The 24,771-nt window shown below is 39.1% G+C and overlaps 2 long non-coding RNA genes across 9 annotated transcripts in view; one reads left to right on the plus strand and one right to left on the minus strand.

The window, feature by feature from the left end:
- Positions 1–5,822, plus strand: part of LOC140899784 (uncharacterized) — a 36,891-nt gene extending 31,069 nt beyond the window's left edge. For 2 of the 4 annotated variants that reach the window (XR_012155449.2, XR_012155447.2), the window contains 2 exons: positions 254–3,766; positions 5,614–5,822. This is a non-coding gene — a long non-coding RNA (uncharacterized LOC140899784). The remainder of the gene's footprint in view (positions 1–253; positions 3,767–5,613) is intronic. The other 2 variants (XR_012155448.2, XR_012155450.2) reach the window with 2 other exon arrangements.
- Positions 1–24,771, minus strand: part of LOC144929531 (uncharacterized) — a 365,984-nt gene that overhangs the window by 148,640 nt on the left and 192,573 nt on the right. The gene's annotated exons all lie outside the window — the stretch shown is intronic.

The raw sequence follows: 24,771 nt of genomic DNA on the forward strand, positions 1-24,771 counted from the left end.
CAATGGAGACTGGGACAGCAAGGACCATTACTCCCAGAGTTCATTGTCAGAGTCATAGAGAATACAGCTTTTTTTATGCCAGTTACTTCAAACAAGCTGGCTCCTTCTTTAGAAATGTGTGTTGAAGTGTGTGGCAGTAGGAATGTGCTTTGGTTGCTTTTTATGTGAGTGAGCAGTGGGAAGGAGGGAATCTCTGTTGCAACCTTATTCTCTCACTTTCTCACTGCTCCAACTGTCAACCTTCCTTATGCAGAGTTCGGCTGGATTGGGCTCCTGGGCCACTGAGGTCTTTCAACATCTCTCCAACATCACCTGGATGGGCGTCTGGAGCGTTCATGGATGTCTCTCTTGCCAGACAACAATGAGCTGAGTTGGAGTAGTGCAAAGCATTAAATACAGGGGAGGCCTGGAGCAGAAGTATTATTAAGCAATAGTAAGCCTAAGGGCCAGATTCCATGACCCCCTTTGTTCTACTCACATAAGGGCCAGGCAGAAATTCAAGACTTTTCCCTTTTCCCTTCCTACCAGCTGGGGGAACATAATGCCCCAAAAGAGGGCAGAGAGAGCTGGCCAGCTAGGCAGGAGGAAACTGTATCCAACACCCAAGGAAGGAGTGCAGCAGTGTGTATGCTCCCCAAGCACAATGGCAGCTCCAGGTGATCTCTGGGGGCAATGCTCCTCCAAAGCACCCCTTACTACACAGACTATTTGCAAAATCTAGAAAGTTCTCTGTGGGACAGAGAGGGGCTCATTTGAAATAATTCTTTCCCTTCCATAAATTCATACTCTTAATGTGGCAGTTTGCTTTAACTAAATGTAGGGGCCAGTGTAAATATGCCTCTTTGAAGCATTTAACATTGTAAAATCTGTCACACAGCATTACCAACTCTTGCAAGCTCCAAAAGTCAAGCCAATATGCAAAAATCTCAGCTCTTACTTTTTTTTTTAAGTTAGTGTCTAGCCTTCATGGTAATGGAGGAAAGCTTGAATACATAATCAGAGTTTACCCAAAAGGATAAAAAAATAAAGGTAAATAAACAGAAACCAAAAGGCATTTAAAAGAAATGATTTTTAAGACAATTATTATTGGGGAAGTTGACTCATGATTTTTGGAATGTTAAAGGTTAGATTATGTCATGTCTCAGGGGACTGGTAATGGGCTATGGAGCCTTCCATCTCTAGGTTCCCAGTCTGAATCTAGCACAGATTGACTATGACTAAAGATTTTTACATCTGATGACTGTTGAGTGGTCTGTGTGAAGTTAATCTGATGAGTTCAGTCCAATAACTAATGGACACGTGCCCACAGCACAAAGTGAGCACCATATATGCTGTGGGAACATGACCAAGCATTTCAAAAGAAGATGGTAGCAAAAGCTCTCCATTGAACGAGCTAAACCAAGGACTCATTAATGAAGCTTTGTTAACTGTATATAAAATACTTAATGTCATTGCTTTTAAAAAAGTATGGTGTGAAGTCAATGTGTTTTAATAATAATATCATGTGTTGTATGTGGGGGATACAAGAGATACAAAGTAAAAACAGCATTAAGCAATATAGAACAAGAAAACTTGCCCTCTTACCACCACAGAAAAGTTAAATATTTAATATAAGAGAGGTGATATCAGTTGGTGCAAAGTAAGAAAATTAACAAGGGTCCAACACGGGGAAGTTAAATGTGGGCTCACAGCAGCCCATATGATGTGGAAGAAGTTTGTTTTCCCTCTTTAACTACTGTTGCAAGACAATGCAAGGTCTGGAAACCCCCAGACTCATACTGCTGTTTGCAGCTGGGGGGACAATCACATGTGCAGGTGTAATGTCTTACAGACAGAGTTGCTGGCAGGTGAATTCAGTCTGGGAGAACAGTCTCCAGACTGCACTATATGGTTCAGATGCTGGGATGTTGGGTAAAGTAAAAACTGACTACATAGTAATAACAAGCATAAAGTGGCAGCTGAAACTGACCACTTCTGATATGTTCCCAGGGACTGTTATTATAGTTGGCCTATGTTTTATTTCACACTTAGATTTCCTGTGGCGATAAATGGAAAAATATATTTTGTACCAGTTTTTTAAAATGTAATTAAAATAAAAACAAAGTTAAAATTACAAGAGGATGCTTTAAAGGCAGAGCAAATTTATATTGTGGCATTACACCCCAGTGCGCTATCCTAGTGATGGTGAGCTTCCACCCCCAGGTTCGTACTTGAAGCTATTGTTTATGGTGGTTCAAATGACTACAACTACTGTGGTCTTGGGAACATGTTGCTGGGTAATAAACTTAAAAAAGGAGGGGGGATGGAATATATGAAAATGAAACAAATGATTATGTAGAAAAGAAAAAAGGCATGGAATGTACGTCTGGCTTGACACGAATAATTAAACATGGGGAAGGCCTCATTTTTTGGAAGACAGGGATAGGAAGGTAACGAGAGCAGTAGGCTGAAAAGGAAATGTTTGTGCTAAGATAAGTAAATAGGTCAGTAAGGTAAAAGACAGAATGTCTGAGCTAGCTAAGACTAGAGGGGAAATACCCCAGGAACCATTTACAAAAACAAGATAACAATGGATAAGATAAATTGGGAACATAGAGATGAGGTAAAGACTAAGATGTGCATAGACAGAGCAGGCTGTATAGCAATTGTTTCCTACAAATTTACCAAGCTAATTCCCAAAGTGTGATGCAATGTAAAGTAAATGCAATGTAATGTGTAAATGTATACAAAGTAAGATGTTTGCTTGTAGCTTTGGCTGTGTGGTACCCATAATACCCACACCTACCCTGGAGTCTGATCAACTCAGTGTATGCCAAAGAAACCTGAGAGACGAGACTGAAATTGAACTCAGTTCTTGGGGAACTGAGTTGAAGAGGTCTTGGGGTGGGGGAACTCAATGTACCGGGGGTGCCGTAACACTATTATGCCAAATTGTCATAAACTTTTCTGGTAATCTCAGCGGAAGGAAAAGCGTGAAAGAACAGGGAGAATGCAATAACCACCCGTTTACCCCTAGAGGTGGTGTTTCTGGACTGAGGTACATTGTCAGGGCACCATGGGGAAGCTTATACTGCTGCTGCCCATGCTCTACCTGTTTTGGGTGGGGTGAGTGAGGCTGGTTCAGTTGGAGGTGGCCCAGCAGCAAATTTGGAAAGCTCATTATGTCCCACTCAACAGTGTGGAGGCATTGCTATTGCATCCCTGGAGGAGCAGGGAGCAGGGAGGAGCAGAATTCTGACCTTGGACTGAAGGATGAATGTCATCTTTCCAGCATCCTCGCACCATACCTACGAAGAGCCTCAGTATTTGGGCTTTGGGCAAGTGGAGTGAATTGCACTGTCAGAGCATACTGCAAAATTCATCTGTTTTCTTGAGCTTTTATTGAGAAGGGGAACTAATGGAGGGAAGTGAGGTGTTTAGATGTAGATATTTATTATTATTTCAGGGAAATATTCTAGTTGGGATGTACTATGTTTTGTATATTTTTAAAAATTGTTGATGTTTATAAAAGTATCTATAGATCCTGGGAATCAATTCTTGATATAAATCTGAACAAACATCCATGTCAAGGGGTCATTTTTGCAGTAAGCTTTGAGAATTTCAAATTATAACAATGCTTTAATTTAGGCTCAGAAGTGAAGTTAAGAAGGGGGTAAACCCAAAATGTGAGGATAACGGAAGGAAAGGAAGTGGATGAATCCAAAACCAAAAAAGAATGTGAAGGATGATCTTGCCACAAGGGGCTGCAGAGGGAATCAGGCAGCAGGTACTTGCACAAGGGACTCTTCAATCCCAAAAGATAGGTTGGGGACTATGGGAGGGTAAGAAATTGGATGAGACGATCATGTTGCATACTGCAGGGAATCTTAAACCAAGGTGTGGAGAGCTGGGTGGAGGTGGGTAATAATTTTCAAACAGATTGACTGTTCTTTTCAGTGGTGTGGCAGATGTTCATCTGAGAGCCAATATTCTGCCCTAGAGGTGTCAGGACACAGGCCCAGATTTTCAAAAATGTCTCCATACAGTTTGCATCTAAATCCATATTTATGTTCCTAAATAAAAGTGTCCTGATAAGCATGAACAGCTCCCAATAACTTTTACAGCGGAGGGTGCTCAGCATCTCTGAAAATCAGGCCATTTTTATTTAGGAGTCTAAATCAGGATTTAGGTGCCTACTTTTAAGCATCAGAGGGGTAGCCATGTTAGTCTGTATCCACAAAAACAACGAGGAGTCCGGTGGCACCATAAAAACTAAGATTTATTTGGACATAAGCTTTCATGGATAAAACCCTCCCACTTCTTCAGATGAATGGAGTGAAAATTACAGATGCAGGTATAAATATACTGACACACGAAGAGAAGGGAGTTACCTTACTAGTGGAGAACTAGTGTGTTAACAAGGCCAAGAGTGGACCACATACACCTTGATTGAATTGGCCTTGTTAACACTGGTTCTTGTAAGGTAACTCCCTTCTCTTCATGTGTAAGTATATTTATGCCTGCATCTGTAATTTTCACTCATGAATCTGAAGAAGTGGGTTTTTTACCCACGAAAGCTTACGCCCAAATAAATCTGTTAGTCTTTAAGGTGCCACCAGACTCCTCGTTACTTTTAAGCAGCTAGGTTTGAAAATGTTGACCAATGTTTCCTCAACAAGGTTGCAATTGCTGTCCACTGTTGAGTGCCCATAGCACAGTCCTAGAGCCTGAAAGGATCCTTGCTAAATACAAATTTGCACAATCCTAACAGTGTGTCTAGAGGAAAGCAGTTCTGGAAATTATTTAATTTAACTATATGAAGAGCTGTTCTGATGTTCAGCAAATAATAGGTTACACTCTTTCCTACAACATTACTTTTCTTTATTTTTACTTTTATTAAATGACTGTGAAACCTCCAAGGAAATTCACTCATGAAAAACGAAGCTCAAATTACATTCTAGGGTTCGGACACTCACAAGCCAAACAGCTGATTTAAAAAGATGAAGGAACCCAAACTAAACTGAAGTGTTGACTATTTGGTGATTCTGAAAACATTCCAGTGAACAAAAGAGCCTTTTTAAACCTACATGTGAAAGCAGCTTTTTCCCCCTTTCTCTCCGGAGCAAGCTACGTCAAGCCATTCTTGACTGGGAAGACAGGTTGGTCCAATATGGGACTCTTAATGGAAATGGAGGAGGGGAAAACCATGATCCTGCAAGACCCCTCATTTATTTAAAAATAATTCCTAAACCAATGTGGTCAAGCGTCAGCTTTAACATAGCATTTCCTGGCTTTTGCTGGTTTTTGACACAACCTCGATGTTATTGAAATATGGCTTTATGTTTATAAAATTTACCTCTAACACAGGACTGCTTGAGAAGCAGTGTTTATGCATTTTGTCAGATGTCATTAGTTTTTTTACACAAGAGGACACTACAAAGCTCTCTTTCAAACTTGTTTTAGACCAGGGAGGTTATTTGTTACAGAATTACTTTAAAATAAAATAAATAATAGATAAGGAGAGGGAAAGGTAATGAGATCAATGTTAATTCAATAGCATTTCTAACATTATTTTTACATTTAAACAAGTGGTCAAACACATTCTGCCTTCTTTTTTTTCTTTTTTTTATACAGCTATATCTGTCAGGATCTCATGGGCAAGCTTGTACTGGGACCGCTTGTATCCTGTGTGTTGTAAAATAAATCTGTGTTGGTCTACTCCCAATCTAAATATACCTTTGAATAAAGCTCTCACATGCAGATATAAATCTTGCAAATCAAAATCTGTTTCCAAGAGCTGTAACTTGTTGAATTTATATTTGCAAAGCTAACAGGTGATGAAAAACAATACATTAAAGTTTGCTTTAACTCTACCATAATACACTTCTGTTAGATCTTATTTTTATTGAATGATTTATGTCTTATTGGTTTTTCTAGTTTCACTTTTATATTTCCTCACCCACTATTTTAAGATGCATTTTTTTAAATCCAAAAAATACCTACCCAAGTCTAGTTACATGGCTAAATAAGGAAACCTCGTTAAGTGAGAATTATGGGTCTTTCACTGCCTATGCTGAGGAAACATATTGACCAAAGGGCAACCTAACCTAGGAAGGTATTACTAAAGTTATGCTTGGAATATAAAGATTGAAAACTGCATACATGAGGAGGTTTTTTCCTGGAGTGTCAAAATAATAGAAGCAGCAATGGTTTTTACAGAGCTCTGCATAATAGAGTTCACAGCACACAGTTTACTCAGCACAAAGCAACACAGTATTTAGTTAAACATACTTATGGACAAAGTGTATTACAGATGCAAAATTGTGTGCTCTCTGTCTCTAGAAAGGTGCTAATGTGGATTCAAATTTCTGTATAATAGGGCCTTATGAAGGACAAAGCCATCCTGAAATAGATTGCCTTTATAGAGAACTCTCCCATTCAGGGCAATCACAGAAATTCTGCTGTACTCAATCTGCAGCTACTCACACACAATTACATAAGTGAATAGAAAATCTGAATTATCTGGAGGCAGCTATGGCAACTATTTCTAAAATCACTCAAGGTTTCATATACAATTCTGTTTGTGCAAGTTTAGATATGACCTTTCTTCATCTCTCATCATTTTAAATAACACAGTGTACTGGCTTATAATATGCTGTTTAAAATGATAATTACTTAACTATAGAGGCCAGACAAGGTTGGTCCAGGTTGTGCTTGGTGCACTACAAGCATAAAATAGACTACAGTCGTTGCTTACAAGACAGAAAGGGAAACAAAATTAATGTCCAAGATGGTTGCAAAATATAAATTATTATTCAGGTTAGAGTGAATTTTTGCTTATAGGGATAAATCTTGCAGTTCTTACTCAGCCAGAACTCCCATTTGAACTGGGTTAAAATTGTATAATCGCAGTTTTACTACGAGGAATAAAAGAACATCACTGTTGGAATGTTCCACTTTATATAGCAAGGGGGAAAACAAGTTCATGTTATTTTGAACCCCTTGAGGTATACCTTCACAAGTAGCAAAATAAATTTCTGTGATTGCTGTGGCACTGTAAGTTCTTGATATACTGAAAAGCAGAGTAAGTAGTCACAGAAACGACACAAAATGCACGCAGCCTGAATTTAACAGGCTGCTTTTTGTCAATATTTCAAATGCATTTCACCCAATAAGCATATTTAGACATTACAAAAGGGTGTAATATTTTTTTCCTCTGATCTGTCCTTCAGGTGTATTTTATTACAAAAAGGTGGAATGTTACAAATAGTGAAAAGGCAGATTTAATGAAAGAGAAACCAATAAATTATTCAAAAAACATTTTCCACTGCCCCGCCTTCCCACTAAAGTATATGAAAAACATCATGTAAATAATGTCTGCATTTTTTCGTGATGCACCCTGGGCATCATATAACTTTCCTCCTACAGTCAACTTTAACAGCATTCTTTTCTGAACCTTCATCAGCATTTGTTTCCTATTGTTTTCTGGGTGGAGTTAAAAACATTGCTTTTGATCTGTAGAGCCCTAAATGGTTTGACACCTGCCTATCTGAGAGAGCGCTTCTCCCCACATGCCACACTACCACAACTGTATTCAGTGAGGGTGCTAAAATTTGAGTCCCCTCAGTATAGAAAAGAGGGAGCTGCTGGGTCTGGAATTTGCTCCAATGCTTGGTCAGAAATAGCCAATATCTGTTAACCTTAGGGCTAACTGCCAAGACTATCTACATGCTAGGGCTTCTAAGGAGGGCTGAAGTTATGGATGTGATGGGGTATACAAAATCGACACAGAGCTAATATGTCTCCATGTACAACTTCACAAGCTCAGATCATGGGTGAAATCCCGACCCCACTGAAGTCAACGGCAAAACTTGCATCAATGTCACTGGGGCCGGGATTTCACCCTATGAAATTACAGCATTTATGTGAAAAGGACAACGGACAGTGCAGTGACAAAAGAGCACCATTAATATCAGAGAAGTATATAAAAAAACAGCCTTCTATGGTACACCTTTTCACTACTGTGGGTCAGGTCCACAGATGGCAAAAGTCACTGCAAGTCCATTGGACTTAGGCTAATTTACATCAGCTGAGGATTTAGCTGTATACATGCAAGCAAGTGAAGATTGACAGCAGAATGGGGGCAGAGTTAAAGTAGTTTAGGTGTCTTACTTGAGAAGTACAACTTCAACTCTGTATTTCCTGATCTTACATTTGGAAGCTTTTTGTTTTTAAATCCTAATGTTTTTGAAAGGTAACAGCCATTCAACCCACTGATGGGATCCTACAGCTTCAGCTTCAATTTAATTTTTTTGTGTTAGAATCCTTAAACTTCTGTATACCCAAGCAAAGAAATATACAGCGATCTCTGATTCTTTCCAGTTGTTTTAGTAACATTAGCAACTAACAGTTAATTAATACATTTCCCCTTTTAGTAGAATCGGTCTAACAATGGGTGGGGTACGGCCCAACCAATTAGCACTCAGACCCGCCCAAATCTGAGACCGGCCCAAACCTGAATGCAGAAATTAGTGTCTCTGTAGGGTGACCAGATGTCTCGATATTAACAGGACCATCCCAATATTAGGACTTTTGTCTTATGTACACAAGTATGCCGCCCCCGCCCATGAACAAAAACTGTCCCAATTTTTCACACTTGCTATCTGGTCACCCTATGTCCATGTGGTTGTGGGCCAGGAACTCTTGGCTTGTCTGTATAATGCCATGGTTGGCAGGAAACAGTGGAGCAGCCCGGCCAGCCCTGTTGCTGCCTCTGTCTAGTGCCACAAACTTCTCCTAGTCCTGGACAACTTCAGCTAGAGCCAGGCCACTGCAGGTGCTGGCTAGCCTCCCCACCCCAGCTTAACCCATTCCTGCCTACAGGGCTATGGGTATTGCCTCTCTCCACTGGCCAGCCCAGCCTCTGAGCATTTTGTAGTCAAATCCCTTCTCTGCTATAATGCTTCTCTGCATTCAACTATAATATGCAATAATATAATATAAATGATTTGCTGTGACATCAGACCTTTGGTCATTGCCTATCTACCATAAGTTGGGGACTATCCAAATTTCTACTCCTAGCTATGCTGCTTACTGGAATAAAGTTAATAAAAAGCTAATTATAAACTGATCTTCAGCAACCAGAATACTCCTGTATTTAAAGACAGGATTCAGATCTGCAAATCTTTATGGCAGTAGTTTCTTTTATATCAATAAGACTATTCACATGAATAATGATTATTCTTCACATAAACTTTCTGAGTTGAAAACATATAAAAAAAACTGAATGTGTAGTATAGTTCTTTCGTCCCTGGTTCCATGTATCTACATTTGAACAAAATTTTTCCTTTTTTAAAACTTTAGAAAAATAGAGTATTTATAAAAATCAGCTTTTCCCCTTCTTTTTAGATGAGAGCAAAGGTAGCTGGAATTCATCTGTGAATCCAATATTAAAAAAAAATAGAACCTGTAATATATAGCCAGCAGCTATCCATTGCTTGTAGATATGGCAGTTTCTCACAGATGTCCACAATTGTGTAGCTCAAATCTTCAACCATGTTTTTTTGTTGCAGGTAGCAGTCATTCCAATTTTAGTCTCCTTCAGTTTTTGTTTTGTTTTGTTTTTTGTGGATGTAGGCTAACACTGCCATTCAAAATTTGTCCAATTATCCATTTGGTTCAAAAAACAAATGTTTGTGATTAAGGAATACAAGCTTACACATGTTTATAAATGCTCCCTGGTAAGAAGTTGGATGCACAGTGCAATAATGAAGAAGTGAAATACAAAAACAAACCTTGTGGAAAAAAGAAAATATTAATATTTAGTGCAAAATACCTGTGTGTGTGTGTGTGTTATTTGAATTGTGGGCTCAACACAAAATGGCATGTTTTCAGATGTGTACCACTCAGAGACATCCATTACTTATTAAAATCACTGAGGGAGAGGAAGGTTTAACTGTGAGGCACTAGATAGCGAAGAGGATTGATACAATATATGTTACAAGTTTGAATCTGGACTGTGTTGGCAATAAATTAACTGTTACCAGCTGCTGAACGTTCAGTAGTTTATTATTAATTACCATTAACATGATAGTGATGCTTTAAGGCTCCAACTGATATTAGGGCACCACTGTGGTAGGCCCTGACCTGAAGCATTTATACTCTAAACAGACAATGAGGATTGGAGGGGAAACAGAGACATAAAGAGGTGAAATGACTTGCCCAAGGTCATCCAATAGGTCAGTGGCAGAGGCAGAAACAGAACCCACATCTTTTGAGCCCCAGCACAGTGCCCTATACACTGGACCATGCTGACTCTCAAAGGCTATGAAACTGGTCATCACAGAACAGTTCTTAACCATCACACAAAAATCATGAATACAACTGGCTCCTGTGTTAGCAACCTCAGTGTAGACCTATGCCTTTGCCCCAAAGGGTGGTCCTTCAGGGTCAGAATTTTGGCCCACTGGTGTGGGGCAATCTGGGAAAGCTTGCATCTACAAACTGCCACTTCTGTGGGATAAAGAGCATCGTAAGTTTAGCTTTCAGCCAGTACCATCCATTTAGCATCTTTCATTATCAACAAATTCACTTTACAGGTTGTCATAGTTTTTCTTGTCAACGCTCTAAGAATATCTCATGTGAAAATCTGGTCAGAGCATGGGGTAAGGGCAAGACCATTAGCTGCCTTTGCATTGACACAGTAATGCCAGTACTGCTGGCATTAACCTTGTACATAACTTTAATTTATTTTCATTATCTATCTGTACTGTGTTACTGCAGCTGTTTTGCAGTGTTATAATGCAGGAACAGTGGCGGGCCCTATTTGATTAATGATCACCATCCCAGTACAGGGATGTGGCAGTAATTGAATAAGGAGAAAGGGTTTACAAGGGCTGTTTGGCTCTGCAGTTTCAATGATTTGGGGCAGGCAGAATAAGAAAGAGAGACTAAAAGGAAAGGACAAATTAGAACATTCCTTTTAACAAAGCCTATTGCCCTGATAGCCGAAAGACATCATAAAGTGGGGATAAATTACATTTATACCTATTTCAGAGTAGCAGCCGTGTTAGTCTGTATTTGCAAAAAGAAAAGGAGTACTTGTGGCACCTTAGAGACTAACAAATTTATTTGAGCATAAGCTTTCGTGAGCTACAGTTCACTTCATCGGATGTTAAGGCTCCTACATACTGCAATGTAACAGGGTCCTAGTGTAAATGAGAATCAGGCCATAAATGTTTCTGATTTTGGGATTAAAAAAAATGCAAGCGGGGGAACTGGGGTAAGCAGATGTATTTCTGCTAATCGCCTAAGTCTGCAGTATTTGCAGAAAATACAGAGTAGTTTCTTCATAATTTAAAATCAAAACTAACCATGAAAGCTTGACATATGGCACTCTGAGCATTGCCCAGGAGCCAATCCCTTTACTTTCCTGACTGAGTAAGATCAACTTGTGCAAACTTCTAGATCTGTAATCACTGATATTTCTAATTTTGGGTTTGTATGGGGGGGACCAAAAGAAATTAAAAATGCCTCCTCCTTATCACCCTTATTTGAGCAGTATATATATTTGAAAAAATATAAATGCAACACACAGTGTTTTTCCTTCAAATATCAGTACTCTGAAGTATTGAACTTTTACCATTTGTGTGTGTGACATGCACCCACAACGTCTGTGTCATCCGACACATGTGACATCATCATCATCTCAGTGTGCCAGGAATCTTCAGTTTCTATGGAAACAATGGCATGCAGTAACAGGCTACTTAACCTGTGTCACCACTGTACTTGTACAACTAGCCTTTCATTAAGACTTTCTGGAAGCTGAAAGGAGGTAGGAACTCATTCAGAAGGCATTAGAGAGCAGTATTTTTACTTCTAAATGCAAGCAAATATATCAGAGACTCAGCACAGACTCTGTTGGGTAGAGCAGGAATCCTTGAGCAGATAACCCTCCAAAAGCTATTGTAATGTCCTCCATGTTAAAGAACCCCCCTGAAGACAAACTCATGGTGCACCAGCAGCAACTCTCAAATGTATGAGACAAGGGCCCAGAATTTTAAAGGTATTGCTCTGCTCAGCATGGCCATGCCTAACTGATTTAGGAGTCAGAGTAGCAGCCGTGTTAGTCTGTATCTCAAAAAGAAAAGGAGGACTTGTGGCACCTTAGAGACTAAATAAATAAATAAATAAATACCTTAGTCTCTAAGGTGCCACAAGTCCTCCTTTTGATTTAGGAGTGTATGTCTCATTTTCAAAAGTGACTTAGGAGTCTAAGTGTCACTGAAAGTGCTTAAATGCCTAAGTCACTTTTGAAAATGACACACAGACATTACAACTCTCTTTAAAAATCTGGGCCAATACAGCACTTCACAGAGAAAATAATGTTATGAATCTGCAAAAATGGAATCTAACTATGTCTACAAATACATTAGATACCAGACCACTCCAGGGTGATCACTTCTCTCCTCAGCAGGGCCACAAGATCCCTTTGGTAGTGCCTGCCACCCAAGGTGGTCTCGGGGGAGGAGGGAAAGAAATTCCAGGGAGAGCTAATCCCAGAGCCAAAGAAACTCTCCAGCCAGCAGGTGCAGATACAGAAACAGCATCCATTGATACTGACACCGATGATGTCATCAGACTATTTTCTACAGCTTTTACTCTGGACATTGTCTGCCGTGTATTGACTGGCTGCTCACTCCAATCCTCTCTTGTCCCCTCCCTCACAGTCTCTTCACCTCAGCCTCACTCCACTTGACTTTCAATGAACAAAAAAATCATGGAACTAAAATGAAATTAAATCTTCACTCTGTCTGTATGTAATACGCTTTTTCCTTACTGTCTGTCTTTTCTAATTGGACGGTAAACTCCTCAGGGACTATCTATTTGTGCTGTGCCTAGCACAAAGGGGCTTGCTTTTCGTTAGCCTCTAGGCTGTACTGCAATACAAACAACTGTATATACACATTGACAGAGATTTTTCTGGTGTTTGCCAAAAAGAGCTATGCAAAACTCAGGCTTCTCTAACTTACACCAAGTGCTAAACTAGCCTCCAGCTGATCTGGGATTGGAAAGTGATATACAACCATCTTTACTCCCTCCCCAGCCAGTCTGTGGCCCAGCAGAGCTTGGCCACACGCAAGCATCACTACCTAGCTTTCCAGTTAATGTGTAACTTTTAAAGAGCTATCTATTTGAGAAGTAAGCACCAAGAGCTCCCAGTCAACAAGTGGTCCCAGTAAATACTGTTGTGAATAACTATTTTAGAGACTCTCTGATGAATACTCTGTCTCATACTAGAAGGAGGGTAGAAATGAAGGAAGTGGAAAAAGTGTAAGTGGAAATGGAAAATGAAGGCTACCAGAGAATTTGTTCTATATGTAGTGTATGTAAGTCACGGTTTTAATTTGGGGGTCTTGATTTACTGATTTTCAAGCATCACATGTAGTTTCTTGGGTGCTGTATCTTTAAAATTACATATGCAAGAGTACCAAAGTATCTCATGCCTACAGAGCCCTCTCCAATAGGGGAATCACTAAGGAGGCACAAAGACCCAACATAGGCCAAGTACACTCATATTGCTGATTTCTCTTAATAAAGAGTTATTGTTTAAACACACTCAGCTGAGTCTTTGGTGATCCTTCCTGAGTTCAGTGATTAAAGCACACACACACAGTAGGAGGCCACAGCAGTTCAACCATGTTAGAGAACATGAAATCAGTTCATGGGAATTGGTATGGATTGGTAACTGGTTAAAAGATAGGAAATAAAGGGTAGGTATAAATGGTCAGTTTTCAGAATGGAGAGACGTAAATAGTGGTGTTCCCCAGGAGTCTGTTCTTGGACCAGACCTATTCAACATATTCATAAATAATCTGGAAAAAGGGGTAAACAGTGAGGTGGCAAAATTTGCAGATGATACAAAATTACTGAAGATAGTTAAAACCTAGGCAGTCTGCAAAAAGCTACCAAAGGATCTCTCAAAACTGGGTGACTGGGCAACAAAAATTAGACGAAGGTTTCTAACCATCAGAGGAGTGAAGTTTTGGAATTGCCTTCCAAGGGAAGCAGTGGGGGCAAAAGATCTATCTGGCTTTAAGATTAAACTCGATAAGTTTATGGAGGAGATGGTATGATGGGATAACATGGTTTTGGTAATTAAATATTCATGGTAAATAGGCCCAATGGCCTGTGATGGGATATTAGATGGGGTGCGATCTGAGTTACCCAGGAAAGAATTTTCTGTAGTATCTGGCTGATGAATCTTGCCCATATGCTCAGGGTTTAGCTGATCACCATATCTGGGGTTGGGAAGGAATTTTCCTCCAGGGCAGATTGGAAGAGGACCTGGAGGTTTTTTGCCTTCCTCTGTAGCATGGGGCATGGGTCACTTGCTGGAGAATTCTCTGCTCCTTGAAGTCTTTAAACTACGATTTGAGGACTTCAATAGCACAGATATAGGTGTTAGGTTTTTTGCAGGAGTGGTGGGTGAAATTCTGTGGCCTGCGTTGTGCAGGAGGTCAGACTAGATGATCATAATGGTCCCTTCTGACCCTAATATCTATGAATCTATGAAAATGGCAGATGAAATTTAATGTTGATAAGTACAAAGTAATGCACATTGGAAAACATAATCCCAACTATACATATAAAATGATGGGGTCTAAATTAGCTGTTACCACTCAAGAAAGAGATCTTGGAGTCATTGTGAATAGTTCTCTGAAAACATCCACTCAATGTGGAGCGGCAGTCAAAAAAGCGAATAGAATGCTGGGAATAATTAAGAAAGGGATAGATAATAGGACAGAAAATATCATGTTGCCGCTATATAAATCCATGTTACGCCCAAATCTTGAATACTGTGTGCAGATGTGGTCGCACCATCTCAAAAAAGATATATTGGAATGGGAAAAGGTTCAGAAAAGGGCAACAAAAACTATTAGGGGTATGGAACGGCTTCCATGTGAGGAGAGATTAATAAGACTGGGACTTTTCAGCTTGGAAAAGAGACGGGAGATGTACTTGAGGTCTAAAAAATCATGACTGGTATAGAGAAAGTAGATAAGGAAGTGTCGTTTACTACTTCTCATAACACAAGAACTAGGGGCCACCAAATGAAATTAATAGGCAGCAGGTTTAAAAGAAATAAAAGGAAGTATTTCTTCACACAACATACAGTCAACCTGTGGAACTCCTTGCCAGTGGATGCTGTGAAGGCCAAGACCATAACAGGGATCAAAAAAGAACTAGATAAATTCATGGAGGATAGGTCCATCAATGGCTATTAGCCAGGATGGGCAGGAATGGTGTCCCTAGCCTCTGTTTGCCAGAAGCTGGGAATGAGCGACAGGGGATGGATCACTTGATGATTACCTGTTCTGTGCATTTCCTCTGGGGCACCTGGCACTGTCCACTGTCAGAACACAGGACACTGGGCTAGATGGACCTTTGGTCTGACCCAGTAGGGCTATTGTTATGTTCTTATTCTTTTAAAATCCTTTTGAAAAATGAATACACTAAGATAACAATATTACTTGGGCTAACGTTTGGACATCTGACATGCCACAATGAAGTGTGATAGCATCTACCATCAGCTGATGCTGTGCATCATATGGAACTCCTCTACAATCAGTAACTACATCAGATTACATCCCATTCTGTAAATGCAGATAAAGAAGTTTTTTGCAGACACAAATACACACATGCATACAATCTCTTACAGTTATTCCTCCAGCCAAAAATAATACACACATGCATTGAAAGGGGAGAGCTTCTAAGGCACAATTAGGACATTAAACAACTAATACAACTAATTCTCATTAATCTTCAAGACCTGAAGAAGAGCACTGTGTAAGCTTGAAAGCTTCTCTCTTTCACCAGCAGAAGTTGGTCCAAAAAAGATCTTACCTCACCCAGCTTTTTCTCTCTAATATCCAGGGACCAATACAGCAACAACACTACAATTAACCATCAGTGAGAGTTGGGAGCCTCATCCCCTCTTGTGTCTTTGGAAAGCTCTCCTTATATATGGTGATGGGGCAAGGCCAGATGACTATAGTAAAGTAGTGAGGAACAGGTATGTTAGCCCCAGGCTAAACAAATCCCTGGTACCATGGTAACCAAATGGCAGTTGCTCCAGGATAATCAAGACACCTGGGGCCAATTAAGATCCTTCTAGAAAGCAGTGGAGTAGCTAGATTGACTGGGACACCTGAAGCCAATCAAGGCCTGGCTGGAACTAGTTAAAAACCTCCCAGTTAGTCAGTGAGGCTTGTGTGTCAGGAGCTGTAGGAGGAAGCTGTGCTGTTGGAGGAACTAAGCAGTACAAATCCATATTAGGCACAAGAAAGGAGGCCCTGAGGTAACGGTGAAGGAAATATTGAGTGGGGGGCTGCTGTGGGGAAGTGGCTCAGGGAATGGTACACGTCCTATTTCTAAAAAGTCAGCTACCATAGCTGCTACTATTAGGGTCCCTGGGTTGGAGCCCAGAGTAGAGGGTGGGCCCAGGCTCCCCTCTCCCTTCCCCGATTAATCACTGAGACTGGGAGATAACAGACACTGTGTGAGGGAGGGTTGCTTCTCCTCACGTCCCTTGCTGGCTTATGATGAAAATGGTTCAGTAAGTTGTGACCTTCTAGAGAGAGACGGGCTATGTGGAGGGTCACAATGAGCCTCCGAGACTAGCAAAATCTAAAAGGAAATGTGGGACCCACGGAGACAAGGACAGAGCTTTGTCACTATATATATATATATATATGTGTGTGTGTGTACACACACACAGAGTGGTAGTGCAATACAAAAGCTTTAATTGATGTGAGCTTGGGATGTCGTCATAAATGAGTTATGTAGGCCATTCCAAATAAGAGTTGGTAAAATGAGCATAACACCATCTATTCTTCATATGCCAAATATATTACAGAAAAAAATATTTCAGGAATACGTTGATGCAAACAGTTTATTGGGAGTCTTAAGTTTCTGCATTTGTAAAACATGGTGCTTTAGTTACCATAATTCCAACCATGCAGGAATCAGAGCAAGAAATAACTTTAAAAACCCTCTAAAAATATCTAAAATAGTTCTGATACCTCAAAATGTCAATTTTAAAATCTTATATCTCAGATATCTTCAAAAGCTAGAAACAAGAGTGTTGTGGGTCCCTCTGGAAAGCTGCCCCTCCAAGGGTACAAAAGCGCTGGAATGGTATCAGACCTTAAGTCCCTGTCAGAGATTTGGAGCATTAGTAGTAGTCCTGCAGGAAAAAGATTAAGGTGATCAAACATGCATGATAACCATGTGATAAACTGAATTTATCTCAACCAGATATATGATGGTGTATACTGTTGGACAAGAAAGGTATGTGTATAATCAATTCGTGCCATATAAATATCCATAACTCAGATATATAGGTCTATAAGCACACATAATTTATATACACATTTACTATAAAACATTTATGTCCTTTGAGAAAGAACTTTTTTTTTTAGTCATTAGGTTAGAAAGTTAATAATTTTAAAGAGAAGCCTCACAATGTACCTTTCACTGCTAAAGGTTCAGTTCACTTCACTTCTCTTGTGTAATTTAAAATGACACACGCACACAAAATAGTTGCAAAATTTAGACCTATGGCTATCAAAGGTAACTAAAAACCGAATATTATTTATTCGTGGTAATTATTAACCTAACCTAACATCCCTAACATCCAGCTACAAGGACTAAGCAGATAACAGAAAAATTGATCTTTCCCTCCAGGAATAGCATCCTAACCCACCCTATGGAATAAAATACTCTTTCCAGTACATGGCAGAAGTAGCCTTCACCAAGCATTGCATCTTCCCTTTCACAGACATCCAAAATGCGTACAAAAGACATCAGAACTGGCCACGTGCTGGACCAACTCTCCCTGTGAAGTGAAAATCCTTTGGATATGTCAAACAAAACCCCAAGAGTACTATATACAATATCTAACTCAATTCTGCATCTGGCATACACACATCTGCTAACTACAACAAGTGCAATATCAATGCAATGCTTCTTTCTAAAGTTAAAAATATGAAACTTCGAGGGACGATGGTGCCCTCACTTACTACTATGCCCGCCTGTCCTACACATCTACCATTTGGAATCCCTCTGTGCTTTTACCTTCCCACAAATGGGGTCCTTTTGAAGATACTGCAGCAAGCTCTTGTTGTGAACAAGGATCTGGGGTTCCACAGATATATAAGTAATAAGGAGGGTCAGACGCTTTCAGCACTGTTGATTCATTTACAAGCCACATTACCCTATCTTTCCATGCCTATTTTCAATTCTCTCCACAGTGATAACCAGTATCTAACCAGGTCACAGAACTAGTCCTTCTATACCCCATAAGGAAGAATTCTAGACTCACTGCAAGCATGAGACCTGCTCTGCAGGCTTACAACTCAAATGGAGCAACCAAAGCTCTTCCACAAAATAACGCCTTCCATCCAAATCATTCAAGCTTTGAACCCAGAATGTCTGTGTTTCACAATGCAATATCATTAAGGCACTAGGCTCACCCTCACATCCCAAGTTCATTATTCTGGATAAATAGTTCTTTATTACCCAGTACTTTACAGAAAGCATTATGATGCCATAAATTACACAGAACAAGAACTGTACTAACTAATTGACATTAGGGTAGAACTTCTTAAGTGAAAAAGTTAAATCCATGGGGCTGCAATGGTACCAATCCTGTCCACCCATCGTTCCTTAGGGCTGTCTCTTCTTCATTAGCAGAAAATAAATGCTATGCCTAAGACATCCTTTTCCAGATCTAACTATTATTCTACCTACATCATCCTTTGACTGTATCAAATTAAATTAAAAAAAAAAAAGCAGGCCCATCCAGTCTCACACAGAAAACAATTTGAAGGGAACTGTTCTCCACAACAGCTCCTGAAAAAGAGGCCTAATCTTAATTTTTTTCCATACCAAAGTATAGAATATACTGTACCAAGTATATACAACCAAAGTATGAATATGCATGTAGGTTTGAAGTGATATATGTTTTTTTGTTTGAAGTATATACTTCATTTAATTATAGCTGCATTTCACCATTTGATTTGAGTTGTGCATTTTTGTGCATGTCAAATAGAAAATGCTGGGAAAATTCAGGTTTTCAATCTCTAAAGAATTGAGACAAGATTCTCTCTTAAAAGCATTTCTGTATCATAATCATAGAAGTTTTAAAATTTAGATTGCAGAAGACAAAGCTAGTATAGTCTTTCCAGCATACCATTTACATTCAATTAAAAAAAACCCATTCAGATATACTTCTTATTTTGTAATGATCAAATATGGCAGTATTCAGACAAAACATTTGTGGGTGAAGTCTCGTGTAAATACACAGCTCAATTTTGTGTCCAAGGCCCACATGCACGGAAATGAAAACATAACTCTTTCTCTACAGGGATCACTATTAAAATATTGACATTTACCAACTACAGGTGTGCACCTGTGCTTTTCTGAATTATTTTCTCACTAAGATGAGTGGGGTGTATTGCTTTCAAAACATAGTTGTCTGCAAATATAACAACGTGCGCCATGGTTCATCAGATCAAGGGTCCTCTCTGGTTAATCACTGATTTGTCAGATGGAGAGTATGCCTACAATGGGGAGATCTAAGCTATGTTTGTCAGCCAAATTTGCCTGCAAGTCTCCCACCACATCCCAGCAAAAGCAGTGGGGGCATGGAGAGGGTGAGGCTAGCAAGCAAATTTGCTTGTCAAACATAGCTCAAATCTCCACAGCAGAGACACATACTCATCTCGTGAGCCTCCCTATGGTTCACTATGGAGTAGCCCCTGCTGCACCAAACCTTTGCTATTCAGGACTCCCGAGTGACCCATATTGTCTGCGGGAGACTAGGTGGATCAGAATTGGGATGGGTCACTCACTAGCTACATGAGCAACCTGCAATTATGATTGCCAGGCTGGCAGAGAAAAAGAGGCTGACCTGGCTCCATATCAGAGCTGAGGAGAGCCAGAACACTAGGCTGGAGAGCCAGGTTGCATACGGGCTAGGACCACGGCCTCTCCTGGGTCAGGGAGAGTGGGGTATATGGGAAAAGCAGAGCTGGGTAGACAGACTGGCTGCACCAGAGCATGTAAATACATGGATATCCATTGGCTTTCCTTAATGCCTATGAAACATTATGATGAATAAGGGAAATAACTTTTGTTTTGTTTAACGATAAAATTTCAAAAGTTGCCTACCTCTGAGAAGCGATAACAATGTGTGTGTGAAATTTGGAGTTAGCAAAGAATCTTGTCATTTAGTTGGAAGGAGACAAGGAAGAATGAGTGTCAGGGCCAAATTTAGGGGAAAAAAGACTGATTTTTTAATTTTGTTCTCTGGAAAAGCAAAAAGCTCAACACAGTATTAACTATGGAGTCTCTCCTGATGTTTCTAAAACACACACACTTCATTTAAGGAATACATTTTCAACTAAACATATTAAAATGTTTAAGTGTTTTGTTCTTGCCTCTTTTCTACAGCACAAGAAATACAATGAGCAGGTTTTGTTCTTTCCTTCCTCCACTCATGGGTGAACCTATTAAAAAAAACTCTGTTGGCATTGGTGGCAACCTCTGAATGATATGCTAATTCCAGGGCACCCAGCTGCAACTCAGGCATCCAAACAGTGTCTGCCTTCAATTTTAGCCTTCACTTAGCAGTAATCCAGGAGTTTTTAACTGACCGAATCTGTCTTAATGGAGAGAGAGAGAGAGATAGGAACATGACAGCTGTTTTTCCAATATAGGGGCCTTAAAAAATTAAGTATTTTTCAGATCCAATCCAGAAAATGGTGTGTGTTAAGAAACAACACTTTTTGTATTATATAAAACTATTCACTATTAATGCTTCCTTAAATTTCTAAAAACACTAGAGTTTACACACAGACACATGTGTATATATGTCTTTTTAAAACAAACAAACAAAAAGAATAATACCAAGTTATTACCTTGGCAAATCTGATGTACTGAGTGGGAATTATTCTGAGTTTTGAGAGTAGAAGAATTGCCTGCTGGTAATAGCTCACCTTACCTGATCACTCTCATTACAGTGTGTATGGTAACAGCCATTGTTTCCTGTTCTCTGTGTATATAAATCTCCCCACTATATTTTCCACTGCATGCAGCCAATGAAGTGAGCTGTAGCTCACGAAAGCTTATGCTCAAATAAATTTCTTAGTCTCTAAGGTGCCACGAGTCCTCCTTTTCTTTTTGCGGATACAGACTAACACTGCTGCTACTCTGAAACCTGCCAAAGAAAGCTACTTCTAAAGTATAGGTTGCACAGTAGAATCAAAATGACTTAAGACAAAAATATGATTTACAATCATTTATGTAATATTTGTGAGGGGTCTTTCCAAGGCAACTGATGCCCTTCTCATGGTCCTAAAGACAGTAAAGAATAAGAGACAATTTTTTAATATGTGAGCAGAGAGAAGTTTATTTTTGTGTTTGGATAGCAGTCTGGATTTCTTTTCTTTTTGATCCCAAGCCATTTCAAAAGCTAGTTATAAGGAGCCTCTAGCATCCTGAATTGCACCCACAATTACAAAAATATTTAAAACCATAGCAAGGATATGTGGCTGTGCAGACACACTTTCTAATTTAGCAAAACACATTTTAATTACAGTGAACACTTTACAGATTATCTCACCACTTGCGTGAATCTAAAACTAATGCTAAATTAAATTATTAGTAAATGAAATGACTATTTTACCATATGTGAAATACTCTACTCCCTATACCTTGTTGGAGAAAACACACATTTTAAGTGTTATAACAAGAAGAGGCACTATCATAGTCATGGTAATTATTGTGGGATTTAATATAGCTGCAAGCAAAGGTACAGTAATATCCACATATCACAGTGTGTTATAGCACAGATCCTTATAAGGATGAAACATACAATTGGGAATATGGGAATATTTCGTAAATATAAGAAAAAAATCAGGACTGGGTAAAAGGCCTGCAGTTATAAATTTTAAAATAGCTTATGCCCCTATGTCCATATAGCAACTTTAATAGTAGCTGGGGCCAATGAGACTCAGTACACACTTCCTATGAGGCCTCAACATCAGAATTCTAGTCACTTACATCTGAATAAAATGTTTATTTGTCCAGTGATGGAGCTAGGACTCAAATTTGAGTTTGGAGCATGATTACATTTAAGTTTAAACTTTTAAAAGTTCCCTTACTGCATGTTAAAGTCAAAAAAGCAATATGCACCTTTCAGTGTTCAAAGAAAATTGTTACAAATATTCTAAAAATAAAATCATGGTCACATTCTAGAAATGAGCTCCTGTACATGATAACAAGGTGAAAACAGCCAAAAACTGACTAGTGTTTAGTATTTGTACAAATTTCCATCTTAAACATGGTTTTGTTATTTGCATGGGTTCCATCAACTGTAGCATTTTAAACGAATACTCTTGACCATATTTTTAAATGGTCACATGTATCTTGGCATGGGTAAGACAATGAACTGATCATACCTCAACATTTATCTGGAGTAATTGTTTGCAGCTAGTGCAGCTGAAGAGTTAAAGCCATGTGCTGAATTTAAATCTATAAACATGAAAGACAGCACCAACCTGGCAGCAATTCATACATTCAAATATAAACGGGTCTTCTTAGCTGTTTCAAATGGAAGCATCAATATGAGATTTAGCCACAGTCTCAGTAGTTTAGAGATGTAACCTTCCTTGTCTATGCAGCCGATTACACAAAACAGTCTATATCTTGCAGAAAACTTCTTTCAAACAGAAAGGGGGAGGGGGTACAGTTCTCATTTAAATGAGATCATTTAAAGCAGGTTTGGCACATTTTTATACAATTGTAAAAAAAAATCTCAAAACTCCAGATACAGTCATGAGATGAACAACCTTTGTAACTGAAATCAATAAGCTCAACTTGAGTTTATTTAACAATCAAACTAATGGAAATACTGTAACTTTGCCTGAGCTCCCCTAGATATTAGACGCCAGTCTCTTTGAGAGACCTTCCCTTCAAAATGTGTTTGAAAATTAAATCAAATTATGGGGTGTAAAAGACACATTTATTAAAATAAAAAAATAAGACTGTCACTTCTGTTAAAGACTAAACATCCTTTAAAACTGGCACTGTGAAAAAACAAACAAACGAATGCTGCATTCTGGCAGATGCTATTTTATTACATTTGCGTTGGAAATATCTGCTTGCAAGCCATTTTCTCAAGATCAGGCAATTGGTTATATCATACTCTAAAATCATTTTAATTAAACATCTTCGTGTGCTACGTGCTAACTTGATGTTACAGACGTAGCAGTGTGAATTATTGTTAGAATGTTAATTTTTAGAATATATCTGTTATTACTCTGTCATTTCAGAAAGGATGAGATGAATGCAGCTTTTGTACCTAGGTGAACAGGAAACACTTCGGGATGTAACCTGCATGTATTTAAATACAAAGTGGAAATAATAGAAGGGAGATTAAACTAGTGCAATGTCTTCTGAAAGGACAAATGTTATCCTTTATTCAGCTGTAATATAGTGTACTGGTGAGCACTGCCCTCTCACTGCCTCCAGATGTACTGACATTCTATGTGCTGCTGATTAGTGTAGGCAAAAGAAGAAATGGGCGGGGGGAGGGAAGCTGGCATCAAGTCACGTCCTCCATCTTAGTCCCAGCTGGTACCAAGCTCACAAGAAACAAAGCAACTTCAGACTGTGCTATCATATATTCATGACCAAGAAGAAATATAAAAACCAGCATGTTTAAATTCCTGACAACCATAAAAGAATAGTGCATTGGCATGTTGAATTTTTCCAGCCAGCCTTTGCTGACCTATAAACCTTTGTGACTGGAACAAATGCAAATAGAGCTGACTTGCCTCACAAACTACTGAAGGGTATTCAAACTGAGTTGTGTCTAACAGGCTAACAATGACCCACTGTCCCACCCATGCAAAACACACAGTCTGGGAAAAAACACTTTAGAAAAGCACTTGACAGACACAAAATGTAGAATGCGTCAGGGAACAACCATCTTCCTTCATCACATTTCTTTACCTAAAAAGCCACAATAAAAGCATGGAAACAACATAAAAGTATCTGAGAATCTTTAAAAGTGCACCATCTTAAAATAGTTTGAGAATTTGCAAAAGACAAAGCAGAAATTGCATCTATTAAAGTCCTCTTGAGCTTCAGCAGCCAAATATTGTGACATAACTGCAAACCTAGAGTAAATAATGTACAGTAGTCCAAAATTAATGTAATTTAGTTGCATTCTAGTGAACTGTATTAGAATTTTACTAAATTACACTTTGGGACAGGATGTGTCTATATTAAAGTACTATTTTTTAAATGATCATTGTCCTTACACATACTTATAAAGGGACAAAAGATACCAAAAGCTTTTATTGTAATGGCCTTGAAAAGGTCTCACTCTCAATAACAGTTACAGATGGGGTACTTCACTTGCATAGATTAGTTGTGGGCTCATCTTTCAGCACAGAAAAAGACCAAACTAACGCATACAGTAAGAGAGAAGATGATAAAATCATGTTTTGTGAAGGAGACAAAATAACATACCAGTGGGATGCATTTTTTAATGTAGATGAGAAGAATATTTTTGGTGGGGAATCGGAGTTCCTTTGCATTTTTCCTCATGACTTTAGTGCCCTTTTATTTTACCCTCAGATGCTCCTGGAGTTGCTTCCATTTGAGCTTGTTATGCAAATTAATGTTTTGGGCAAAGAGATGAAAAAGAGCAAGGCAAAG

Source organism: Lepidochelys kempii, chromosome 1 (assembly GCF_965140285.1).
Source record: "Lepidochelys kempii isolate rLepKem1 chromosome 1, rLepKem1.hap1, whole genome shotgun sequence".
Lineage (NCBI taxonomy): Eukaryota > Metazoa > Chordata > Testudines > Cheloniidae > Lepidochelys > Lepidochelys kempii.